The sequence below is a fragment of the Pristiophorus japonicus genome, chromosome 9 (genome assembly GCF_044704955.1).
Source record: "Pristiophorus japonicus isolate sPriJap1 chromosome 9, sPriJap1.hap1, whole genome shotgun sequence".
NCBI lineage: Eukaryota > Metazoa > Chordata > Chondrichthyes > Pristiophoridae > Pristiophorus > Pristiophorus japonicus.
In genome coordinates this window covers 203,407,269-203,420,428 of record NC_091985.1, presented here as the reverse complement: position 1 = coordinate 203,420,428, position 13,160 = coordinate 203,407,269, and the positions used below count along the sequence as shown (strand labels likewise).

Sequence of the window (13,160 nt, the reverse complement as noted above, 5' to 3'; positions counted from 1 at the left end):
ATTGAGTGACTCTGGCAGCTCTTGATGTACTGTTTCGTTTGAGTTTCCCATCTATAAATGCTCCCCTTCTAATACCTTGTAAAAGGAGTTTACAAAAGTCATCACTGTAAGTACAGGATAGAAGTTCAGAACAGATAACTCTGGTTTCTATACAATGTTCCTTCAAATGCCGGGGATGATTTAATCCAAAACCCAGTCTGTTAATTACTTTCAGTTGGGGACTTAGCGTGTGCCCACAGCATCTCTCTCACCATTGATGTGAATAGAGCATCACACCAGCACACCTGGTTTTACATTTAAATTCACTCAGCAAATTTATTTAACAGAAGATGAACATGTAAACAGATCACAGCCCAATAATACAGCTCTATATTCACAGGAGAGAGTCTGTTATCTAAATCCTCAAGTGTACAAAATAAAGATGCCAAATGCAAGAGTCCCTCGAATCCTGTGTTAAAATTTTTCAAATCTTACCCGGTTCCTTCCTTATTGCAGAATTCCCCCTCCCTATGGGAGTCGATATTGGTCAAAACCTAATTGTAAATTTCGAACCGATTTTTACACTCAGAGTTTCAAGCTGACCAGATCCTTCTCTCAGAAAATCTCCAAAGAGCACAGCTCTCCCCTCCTTTAAATCCAGGATTAGAGTTAAGGGGAATTTGAATACCCGACCACACAAATTTAAAACGACCCCTCAGCGAATTATTCCTCTCTCCAACCTCTAACCAATGAAACTTGTAATACTGAGGCTGAAATTTCACTTCCGTGCGCCGGGTTCCAAACCTGGGACTGTACATGGGGAGTCTAACCCTGGGACTGTACATGGGGATTCTAACCCTGGGACTGTACATGGGGATTCTAACCCTGGGACTGTACATGGGGATTCTAACCCTGGGACTGTACATGGGGATTCTAACCCTGGGACTGTACATGGGGATTCTAACCCTGGGACTGTACATGGGGATTCTAACCTCGGGACAGTACATTGGGATTCTAACCCTGGGAGTACGTGGGGATTCCAACCCTGGGACTGTACATGGGGAGTCTAACCCTGGGACTGTACATGGGGATTCTAACCCTGGGACTGTACATGGGGATTATAACCCTGGGACTGTACATGGGGATTCTAACCCTGGGACTGTACATGGGGATTCTAACCCTGGGACTGTACCTGGGGATTCTAACCCTGGGACTGTACATGGGGATTCTAACCTCGGGACTGTACATGGGGATTCTAACCCTGGGACTGTACATGGGGATTCCAAGCCTGGGACTGTAGAAAGAGGGCTCTTCTGTTAGAATTGTGTGATGTAAACCGTAAGTTAGGCACTTACCATCACTTTCAGAAGAGAAGGTGAAAAGTCCGATGTGTGGAGAGTGAGAATAAAATAAATGAGGCAATGACTTTCACTCCCGGAGATTGGGACCTGGGGGTGTTTGTGCATGAAACTATTTTAGGAATAATGTTTCTGCCCAGGATTGAACCAGGGACCTTTTGCGTGTAAAGCAAACATGATAACCACTACACTACAGAAACCTCCAAAAAGTTAGTTTGCAGGTGCAGCAGGTAATCAGGAAGGCGAATGGAATGTTGGCCTTCATTGCGAGAGGGATGGAGTACAAAAGCAGGGAGGTCCTGCTGCAACTGTACAGAGTATTGGTGAAGCTGCACCTGGAGTACTACGTGCAGTTTTGGTCACCTTACTCAAGGATATACTGGCTTTGGAGGGGATATAGAGACGATTCACTAGGCTGATTCCGGAGATGAGGGGGTTAACTTATGATGATAGATTGAGTAGACTGGGTCTTTACTCGTTGGAGTTCAGAAGGATGAGGGGTGATCTAATAGAAACATTTAAAATAATGAAAGGGATAGACAAGATCGAGGCAGAGAGGTTGTTTCCACTGGTCGGGGAGACTAGAACTAGGGGGCACAGCCTCAAAATACGGGGGAGCCAATTTAAAACCGAGTTGAGAAGGAATTTCTTCTCCGAGACGATTGTGAATCTGTGGAATTCTCTGCCCAAGGAAGCAGTTGAGGCTAGCTCATTGAATGTATTCAAGTCACAGATAGATAGATTTTTAACCAATAAGGGAATTAAGGGTTACGGGGAGCGGGCGGGTAAGTGGAGCTGAGTCCACGGCCAGATCAGCCATGATCTTTTTGAATGGCGGAGCAGGCTCGAGGGCCTACTCCTGTTCCTAATTCTTATGTTATGACCCGGTTCTTATGACACACTGAAGCCCCGCCCAGTGTTCCCGTGCCAAGATGGCGGATAATCGGGGCCTGTTCCTGGGAGAAAAACCCGTCGTTGCAAACGCGGGAGTTCCGGGTTATTACTCGGGGCTGGCGGCCTACACCAGTTGTTTATGAAGCCTCCCCGCCCACTTGCCGATCGATGACTCCCCTGCGCCCCGCTGATTCTCACCCGGTGCAGAGTCCCGCTCCAGCCTGAGCTCGTCTCAGCGTCCGTGTGTCTCCAGTGCTCGCTCTGCGCATGCTCAGCTCACACTGCCCGAGAGATTAACGGCAGCTGCGGACCAATAGGAAGAGCAGGGGCGGTACAGGAGAACCAAGCGGGTAATGGTCCTCCAACCAATCGGAGTGTGTGAGGGGCGGGGTTTGAGGCGCCCCCAATGGGCGGGGCTGAGCCCGTGTCTCTCTCACTGAGCATGCGCGAGCGGAGAAGACGGACGTCACTGGACTGGACTATTCAGGTTGGCGGTAGGAGATTGTGGGCGCGGGGGAGGATCTGGATCCGCAGGTGGGCCGGGGAGCTTCACACACACACACCCCCACCCCCGCTGTAGGCCTCAGGCGCAGAATCATAGCCCACAGGCCCCGGGTTTGCCCCGTGGTGACAGGCCCGGGCAGCGCGGTCACTGGCCTCCATTTTGCACAGGGCGGGGTCACGGCGCTTGCGCAATCTCCATGGCCAGAAACACTGAGTGGGCGGGGCTTTAGTGTCCCAGTGCCCGCGAGATGGAGTAACCTTGGCAACAGGTGCGTCATCACCTCACCACAGTAACCTGGGCAATAGGCGCGTCATCAGCTCACAACAGTAACCCTGGCAACAGGCGCGTCATCACCTCACCACAGTAACTAGGGCACAGGCTCTTCATCACCTCACAACACCATCCTGGATTTATATAGCGCCTTCAACCTAGTAAAATATCCAAAGGTGCTTGAGAGAAGCGTTATAAGAGAATAGTTTGTCACCGAAGCAGAGAGATTTAGAATCACAGAAATTTACAGCATGGAAGGAGACCATTTCGGCCCATCATGACCTCGCCGGCCGACAAACAGCTATCCATCTTAATCCCACTTTCCAGCTCTTGGTCTGTAGCCCTGTAGGTTGCGGCACTTCAAGTGCAGATCCAAGCACTTTTTAAATGTTATGATGGTTTCTGCCTCGACCACCCTTTCAGGCAGTGAGTTCCAGACTCCCACTAAATTCTGGGTGAAGAAATTTACCCTCTAATCCCCCTACCTGCAGAGTGAGGGAGTTTCAGAGTTTGGGGCCTAAAAACAGAAGGCAGGACCACCAATGGCGAACTGTTTATAATTTGGGATCCTCATGAGGGCAGAATTTAAGGAGATCAGATATATGGGGAGAGGGTTGGGCTTGTGAGGCTGAATGAGATTACAGAGATAGGGAGGGGCGAGGCCATGGAGGGATTTGTAAACAAGAATGAAAATTTTGAAAATGAGGTGTTGCAAAACTGAGCCAGTGTAGGTCAGCGAGCACAGGGGTGATGGGTAAGCGGGACTTGGTGCAAGTTAGGACGCCGAGTTTTGGATGACCTCAGGATAATGTAGGGTAGATTGTGGGAGGCCAGCAGGAGTTTGTTGGAATAGTCAAGTCTAGAGGTAACAAAGGCATGCTTGATGGCTTCTGCAGCAGATGAGCTGAGACAGGAATGCAGACGGGCGATGTTATGGGGGTGGAAATGGGTGGTTTTAGTTAAGGTGCAGATATGTGCTCAGAAACTCATTTCAGGGTCAAATATAAACCAAGTTTGTGAACAGTCTGGTTCAGCCTCAGGCAGATGCTAGAGAGAGAGATGGAGTCGGTGGCTAGGGAACGGATTTTGTGACAGGGAAATTTCTGCTCACCTGGTACTGGATGTCGTACAAGCACTCTGACAATTTAGAGATTGTGGAGGGGTTGAGAGAAGTGGTGGTGAGGTAGAGCTGGGTGTCGTTCGAATCATAGAATGGTTACAGCACAGAAGGTGGCCATTTGGCCCATCGAATCCTTGCCGGCTCTCTGCAAGAGCACCTCAGCTAGTCCCACTCATCTGCCTTTTCCCTGCAGCCCGAGAGATTTCTCTCCTTCAGGTACTTATCCAACTCCCTTTTGAAAGCAGTGATTGACTCTGCCTCCACCACCCCTTCAGGCAGTGCATTCTGGATCCTGACAACTTGCTCTGGTTCTCGATCCTTCCACCAATGGAAACAATTTCTCTGTACTCTGTCCAGACCCCTCAGGATTTTGAACACCTCTATGAAATCTTCTCTGCTCTAAGGAGAACAACTCCAGCTTCTCCAGTTAATCCATGTTACTGAAGTCCCACATCCCTGGAATCATTCTCATAAATGCTGCAGCTCCTGACAGACCGCATTGCAGCACTGGAGCTGCGTATGGACCCACTCTGGAGCATCCGCAATGCTGAGGATGTCGTGAATAGCACGTTTAGTCAGTTGGTCACACCGCAGGTATAGGTTACTCAGGCAGATAGGGAATGGATGACGATCAGGCAGAGCAGTGGAAGGAAGGTAGTGCAGGGGTCCCCTGCAGTCATCTCCCTCCAAAACAGATATACCGTTTTGGATACTGTTGGGGGAGATGACTCATCAGGGGAAGGCAGCAGCAGCCAAGTTCATGGCACCATGGATGGCGCTGCTGCAGAGAAGAGCAGGAAAAAGAGTGGGCAAGCTTTAGTGGTAGGCGATTCTATTGTAAGGGGAATAGATAGGCGTTTCTGCGGCCGCAATCGAGACTCCAGGATGGTATGTTGCCTCCCTGGTGCAAGGGTCAAGGATGTATCGGAGAGGCTGCCGTGCATTTTGGAGGGAGAGGGTGAACAGCCAGTTGTCATGGTGCATATAGGTACCAACGATATAGGTAAAAAACGGGATGAGGTCCTACAAGCTGAGTTTAGGGAGCTAGGAATTAAATTAAAAGGTGGACTTCAAAGTTGTAATCTCAGGATTGCTACCAGGGCCACATGCTAGTCAGAGTATAAATAGCAGGATAGTTAAGATGGATACGTGGCTTGAGGAATGGTGCAAGAGGGAGGGATTCAAATTCCTGGGACATTGGAACCAGTTCTGGGGAAGGTGGGACTAGTACAAACTGGACGGTCTGCACCTGGGCAGGACTGGAACCAATGTCCCAGGGGGATTGTTTCCTAGTACTGTTGGGAGGGTTTAAACTAATAAGGCAGTGGGATGGGAATCTATGCAGGGAGGCAGATGGGAGTAAAATGGAGGCGGAAGCAAAAAGTAGAAAGGAGATAAGGAAAGGTGGAGGGCAGAGAAATCAAAGGCAAAAATCAAAAGCGGCCACATTACAACATAATTCTAAAAGGACAAAGAGTGTTAAAAAAACAAGCCTGAAGGCTCTGTGTCTCAGTGCGAGGAGCATTCGTAATAAGATGGATGAATTAACTGCGCAGATAGCTGTTAACGGATATGATGTAATTGGGATTACGGAGACATGGCTCCAGGGTGACCAAGGGTGGGAACTCAACATCCAGGGGTATTCAATATTCAGGAAGGATAGACAGAAAGGAAAAGGAGGTGGGGTAGTGTTGCTGGTTAAAAAGGAAATTAACACAATAGTAAGGAAGGACATTAGCTTGGATGATGCGGAATCTAAATGGGTGGAGCTGCGGAACACCAAAGGGCAGAAAATGCTAGTGGGAGAAGTGTACAGACCACCGAACAGTGGTAGTGAGGTTGGGGATGGCATCAAACAGTGCAATAAAGGTACAGCAGTTATCATGGGTGACTTTAATCTACATATAGATTGGGCTAACCAAACTGGTAGCAATACGGTGGAGGATTTCCTGGAGTGCATGGAGGGATGGTTTTCTAGCCCAATATGTCGAGGAACCAACTAGCGAGCTGGCCATCCTAGACTGGATGTTGTGTAATGAGAGAGGATTAATTAACAGTCTTGTTGTGCGAGACCCCTTGGGGAAGAGTGACCATAATACGGGAGAATTCTTCATTAAGATAGAGAGTGACACAGTTAATTCAGAGACTAGTGTCCTGAACTTAAAGAAAGGTAACTTCGATGGTATGAGACGTGAATTGGCTAGGATAGACTGGCGAATGAAACTTAAAGGGCTGACGGTGGATAGGCAATGGCAGACTTTTAAAGATCACATGGATGAACTTCAACAATTGTACATCCCTGTCTGGTGTAAAAATAAAACGGGGAAAGTGGCTCACCCGTGGCTAACAAGGGAAATTAGAGATAGTGTGAAATCCAAGGAAGAGGCATATAAATTAGCCAGAAAAAGCAGCAAACCTGAGGACTGGGAGAAATTTAGAATTCAGCAGAGGAGGACAAAGTGTTTAATTACGAGGGGGAAAATAGAGTATGAGGGTAAGCTTGCAGGGAACATAAAAATTGACTGAAAAGCTTCTATAGATATAGGAAGAGAGAAAGATTAGTGAAGACAAATGTAGGTCCCTTGCAGTCAGAATCAGGTGAAATTATAATGGGGAACAAAGAAATGGCAGATCAATTGAACAAATACTTTGGTTCTGTCTTCACTAAGGAAGACACAAATAACCTTCCGGAAATACTAGGGGACCGAGGGTCTAGCGAGAAGGAGGAACTGAAGGAAATCCTTACTAGTCAAGAAATTGTGTTTGGGAAATTGATGGGATTGAAGGCCGATAAATCCCCAGGGCCTGATAGTCTGCATTCCAGAATACTTAAGGAAGTGGCCCGAGAAATAGTGGACACATTGGTGGTCATTTTCCAACATTCTATGGACTCAGGATCAGTTGCTATGGATTGGAGGGTAGCTAATGTAAACCAACTTTTTAAAAAAGGAGGGAGAGAGAAAACAGGGGTTAGCTTGACATCGGTAGAGGGGAAAATGTTGGAATCAATTATTAAAGACGTAATAGCAGCGCATTTGGAAAGCAGTGACAGGATAGGTCCAAGTCATCATGGATTTATGAAAGGGAAATCATGCTTGACAAATCTTCTACAATTTTTTGAGGATATAACTAGTAGAGTGGATAAGGGAGACCCAGTGGATGTGGTGTATTTGGACTTTCAAAAGGCTTTTGGCAAGGTCCCACACAAGAGATTGGTGTACAAAATTAAAGCACATGGTATTGGGGGTAATGTATTGACGTGGATAGAGAACTGGTTGGCAGATAGAAAACAAAGAGTCGGAATAAACGGGTCCTTTTCAGAATGGCAGGCAGTGACTTGTGGGGTACTGCAAGGTTCAGTGCTGGGACCCCAGCTATTTACAATATACATTAATGATTTAGACGAAGGAATTGAATGTAATATCTCCAAGTTTGCAGATGACACTAAGCTGGGTGGCAGTGTGAGTTGTGAGGAGAATGCTAAGAGGCTGCAGGGTGACTTGGACAGGTTAGGTGGGTGGGCAAATGCATGGCAGATGCAGTATAATGTAGATAAATGTGACGTTATCCACTTTGGTGGCAAAAACAGAGAGACAGACTATTATCTGAATGGTGACAGATTAGGAAAAGGGGAGTTGCAACAAGACCTGGGTGTCATGGAACATCAGTCATTGAAAGTTGGCATACAGGTACAGCAGGCGGTGAAGGCGGCAAATGGCATGTTGGCCTTCATAGCGAGAGGATTTGAGTACAGGAGCAGGGAGGTCTTACTGCAGTTGTACAGGGCCTTGGTGAGACCACACTTTGAATATTGTGTACAGTTTTGGTCTCCTAATCTGAGGAAGGACATTCTTGCTATTGAGGGAGTGCAGCAAAGATTCACCAGACTGATTCTCGGGATGGTGGGACTGACCTATCAAGAAAGACTGGATCAACTGGGCTTGTATTCACTGGAATTTAGAAGAATGAAAGGGGATCTCATCGAAACATATAAAATTCTGACGGGATTGGACAGGTTAGATGTAGGAAGAATGTTCCCGACATTGGGGAAGACCAGAACCAGGGGTCACAGCCTAAGGATAAGGGGCAAGCCATTTAGGACTGAGATGAGGAGAAACTTCTTCACTCAGAGAATTGTGAACCTGTGGAATTCTCTCCCACAGAAAGTTGTTGAGGCCAGTTCATTAGATATATTCAAAGGGGAGTTACATGTGGCCCTTACGACTAAAGGGATCAAGGGGTGTGAAGAGAAAGCGGGAAAGGGATACTGAGGTGAACGATCAGCCATGATCTTATTGAATGGTGGTGCAGGTTCGAAGGGCCAAATGGCCTACTCCTGCACATATTTTCTATGTTCTATGTACATTGCACATACAAGTTCTTTATGTGTTTCTTGGGTTAGATCATTAAGTCGCACACTTATCTTATTGACAGTTTGGGCATGAGGCTCTCGGATTTCCTCGATTTGCAGCATTTTTCTGGCGACCTCGTCCCCAATTTCTGACAACTGCGAAGTCCGATCGTTTTTCTTTCGCAAAAGGGTTCTCAAACGTTGGGCTAAGTCTTGAACATCTTGGTCTATACTGGCTATGTCAAATGTGTTAACAGCTGCCACCCTTGTCGCATACCAATAGTGCGTGTCGGTTGTTGATAGACAATAGATAACATAAAAACCACACAGTCTCATGGTTCATTGTCGGACTATCTCGATCATATGTTCCATAAGTATCACCTCAGCGTCTAACCGTTGTGACTCTCCCGTCCCCATTTCGCTTAATGCCCATTGTACTTGGTCCTCAATTGGCCCAATTAACTATCCAAATTAATTATATCTTCCCTTTGGCAGCTAAACTTTTAACTCCTTTCTCATGATATTCATTGCCTTCGCAAATAATTACTTAATGAAACCCGCGCCCCAAGTCTCACAGTTTGGACTGGGGTAATACAAAAGGTTCCTGTCGCAATGGGACAAGTCAGGTTGGTACCATACTGGTATTCCCGGTGTATGGTGCTGACACAATATTCACCTTCCCTCTTTATACAGATCATACAGGAAAATGCTGTCCCGCAATTACCTTCATGGTGCAATTCCATGTTATCCCACCCATCCGGGTTAATTTTCCGTGTTCATTGTATCCTACTAAATTCTCTCCGGCATGCTTGAGTAATACCCTACTATCTCTAACAGGGTGATGTCAGTCTGTTCCTGTAAATGACACTCGTGCCACCGGGTACACCTGTACCAACCTTCTGACTTGGCACAGAGTCTTAGTAAGTTGATAAGTGGACATTGCCCTAGGTCTTGATCAGTTACCCAGAAAGAGAGCTTTCCCTCTGCAATATGCTGCAGGTTTCCTTGGGCTTGTTCCACTAACCAAGATCCATACATTACTTCGAATCGTTTCGTTGAAGACTATTTGTTCTCCTTCTATAATCTTGTTTACCCCCTTTTAGCATTAAACCAGTTGCAACATATTAATCAGGCCTCACTGCCTTCTGTTATGATTCTCCCCAATAGTCTCGGCATCATTCTTAACAAGATACGATCAAGCCCATCACTCTCCCTGAATTCAGTGCAGGTTATACTGGCTGTTTTCCAAACTCCCTTGCTCATTCTCCTATGTAGCTGCGCTGTTTTAGGCTTGCACCACCCAGGTAGTCCCACTTTGGTCAGATTCAATATTACACGTGCCACTTTGTGATGCACATCATGGTACAATATCACCTGAGTTGAGATTACCATTAGCCCATTTGTTGGCCCTGGGATGTGCTTATGACAAACAATTCGCTTTTCCCACAAATCTGTTTATTCGTTGGAGAAGGAGCCTTTGGATGAGTCTTTTTTTTAAAAACTACTGATTGTACAACCGCGCTCCCGTCCTTACACCCCTCGATATAATGGGCGGTTATAGTGGTATGATTACCATGCAGCTGTAAATGTACCCCTATCCTATACCCTCGGCCGTTCCCTACTTCTACCATTCACGATATGTCTCTTACTACTCTGTGAGATTGGCGGGGTTTGCGAGGTATGTCTGTGGACAGGAGGTAGTTCTAAATCTGGGACCCGAGGAGATTCTTCCAGCTCCCGTGTCCTGTCCACTTCCCTTTGGATCATACTGTTTCAAAGGTATTACCCACTGAGTTAAAACAGTTCACAGCTGCCTGTGAAGAGTTAACTTCCTTTGTTTCGAAAGCTGACAAACACAGACACCATTAATCAATGTCGATTTCAGCCTGCAGCCTTTTTCAGTTTAAACTCTCCAGTTAAAAATGTTACTTTTATAAAGTCTTCGTGTTTTTATTCTCAAAATTAACATTCAGTAAAACACCTTTGCACATAATAGTATTTCATCGTTTTCTCCCCAGTTACACATTGGTCAAAATTTAAAAAAAATCATACCAATTATTAATGTGAAATGCCTTATGTCCGGAACTAAAAACTCTCCACACAATTTACATCAACCAGAATTTGATCATGGCCATAATAGGTTTTTAATAGGTAAATTAATCTCAGCAACTCCAATATTAAACTTCCCAATGCCACTTGGAAAAGGGGGAGGAGCCACAGCCAAACATGTTTTCCTAAAACTTTGCTGAAACATCAAAGAAAAACACGAACAGTAAGAAAGAAACATGATCTTCCCTTTTCTGCTTTTGATTCGGTCATAACTAGTTATCCATTATTCCTTAAATCAATTTTCATTTTCTGATCCCTATCATATCTCCTCTAAACCTCCCTTCAATTACTTTAAACCTATGCTCTCTGCTTGTTGACCTCTCCGCCAAGGGAAACAGGACCTTCCTATCACTCTATCTCGGCCCCACCTAATTTTATACACCTCAATAAATTCTCCCCTCAGGCCTCCTCTATTCCAAAGAAAAGAGACCCAGCATCTCTAATCTTTCTGCACAGCCAAATTCTCCAGTCCAGGCAACATTCTTGTAAATCTCCTCTGCACTCTTCAATGCAATCACATTTTTCCTGTAATGTGGTGGCCCAACTAGTTTTCTACAGTTCAAGCATGACGTCTCTGCTCCTGTATTCCATGCCGTGACTAATAAAGGCAAGTATCCCATATGCCTTCTTAACCACCTTATCTACCTAGCCTGCTAGCTTCAGGGGTCGGTGGACCTACACTCCAAGGTCCCTTTGCTCCTCTACACTTTTCAGTGTCGTACCATTTAATGTTTGTTTTATAATCTGCACCATAATCTGTTGCCCCTGTAGATTTTAGCACTTTTTGCTGTTAAATGCCTACAATTCATGGTTTGGATTCCCACTGAACATCTCCTTTTAGAATTGCTTCCTGCTTTTTTTTGTTGAAACGGTCGCCATAGCAACTAACTTCGACCCCCTCATTTTTTTGCATTACAAAGAGCCTCTCTCGCTCTACATTTCCACCACATTTGTCAGTCTGTTGCAGTTATAACAGACTTCGGGTGTCCTACCCCCGCTCCCCCCACCCCCCGCGTTTCTAATTGATGGGGGCTGCTGGCGGGGGTAGAACACCCGAAGTCTGTTATAACTCTTGTTCCTTTTTGTGTGTCCTGATGGATGCTGTCATCATCACATCTACTGTCAGTTTATTTCGTCACTTTCTCAGTCAATAGTCTGGGCCATTTACTTAATTGATAATACGTGTGAGTGACTAAAACAAGGGCTTCCTCCTCCTTTTGTTTCTTTTCCGACTCCAACCATTTTCTTTGTTCAGCGGGTGGGTCGTCTGGTTTCCAATTTTGTTTAATCATTATTTCAATTAGTTTTTAATTTTTGTCTGCTAGGTACCGTGTCAGGGATTCCTGGTCCCCACTCGAGTTTCTCACTTCCCATGGCTATATGTTATCAGTGGTACGTGCCTGAGTGAGACTAATACTTGTAACCTATTGGTACATCCCTAGGCTTATATTCACTGGAATTTAGAAGAATGAGAGGGGATCTCATAGAAACATATTACAATTCTGATGGGATTGGACAGGTTAGATGCAGTAAGAATGTTCCAGATGTTGGGGAAGTCCAGAACCAGGGGTCACAGTATAAGGATAAGGGGCAAGCCATTTAGGACCGAGATGAGGAGAAACTTCTTCACTCAGAGAATTGTAAACCTGTGAAATTCTATACCACAGAAAGTTGTTGAGGCCAGTTCATTAGATATTTTCAAAAGGGAGTTAGATATGGCCTTTACGGCTAAAGGGATCAGGGGTATGGAGAGAAAGCAGGAATGGGGTACTGAAGTTGCATGATCAGCCATGATCATATTGAATGGTGGTGCAAGCCCGAAGGGCCAAATGGCCTACCCCTGCACCTATTTTCTATGTTTCTATGTTACTTACTTACTCCTCACGAGTGAGACCATTACTTGCAACCTTATTGGTTGTAAGCGGTACGTCCTTTACTTACTTGCCCTGAGTGAGACTAATACTTGCAACCTTATTGGTTGTAAGCGGTACGTCCTTTACTTACTTGCCCTGAGTGAGACTAATACTTGCAACCTTATTGGTTGTCAGCAGTACGTCCCTTACTTACTCCTCATGAGTGAGACCATTACTTGCAATCTTATCAATTATCAATCGCAACGTTACACAGTCATACTTCTATATAACCAATCATAATTGTTTCACCTGAGATCTTCCACTGACTACTTGGAAGTCTCGGCCAGATCTGCAGATTCAGATCTTTCAGGCAGTTGACATCAGACAGATGTCTGCCCTTGTCCTAACTGTGCGTGGTAATTAAAGCATATTCACACCTTTGACATGGCTTCCATCAGCTGGTGTCCGCCGCCTGTTTGAGATCCTGCACGCAGCGCCAATTGTAGTGGGATTTTTAAAATTAACACTCAACGCCAGGTCTGGATTCGAAGATTCAAGTAGTCTTTAATTTCTTGCAAGGGAGAGACAAGTCTGCAGTCAATCGGTTGCTGAGCTGTCCTCAGAACAAAGCAAACACAGGGTTTTTAATACAGTTCCTCGGCCTATAATGGCCAGACATTCAATATATGAGACATACTTTGATTTGAATGGTCAAAACCCT

General features: G+C 45.6%; 1 non-coding gene and 1 pseudogene across 1 annotated transcript; one reads left to right on the top strand and one right to left on the bottom strand.

The window, feature by feature from the left end:
* LOC139274067 (zinc finger protein 850-like) overlaps nucleotides 1-13,160 on the top strand; it is a 113,603-nt pseudogene that overhangs the window by 50,672 nt on the left and 49,771 nt on the right.
* trnav-uac (transfer RNA valine (anticodon UAC)) lies at nucleotides 1,465-1,537 on the bottom strand. Its single transcript has one exon. It is a non-coding gene; the product is annotated as a tRNA-Val (tRNA).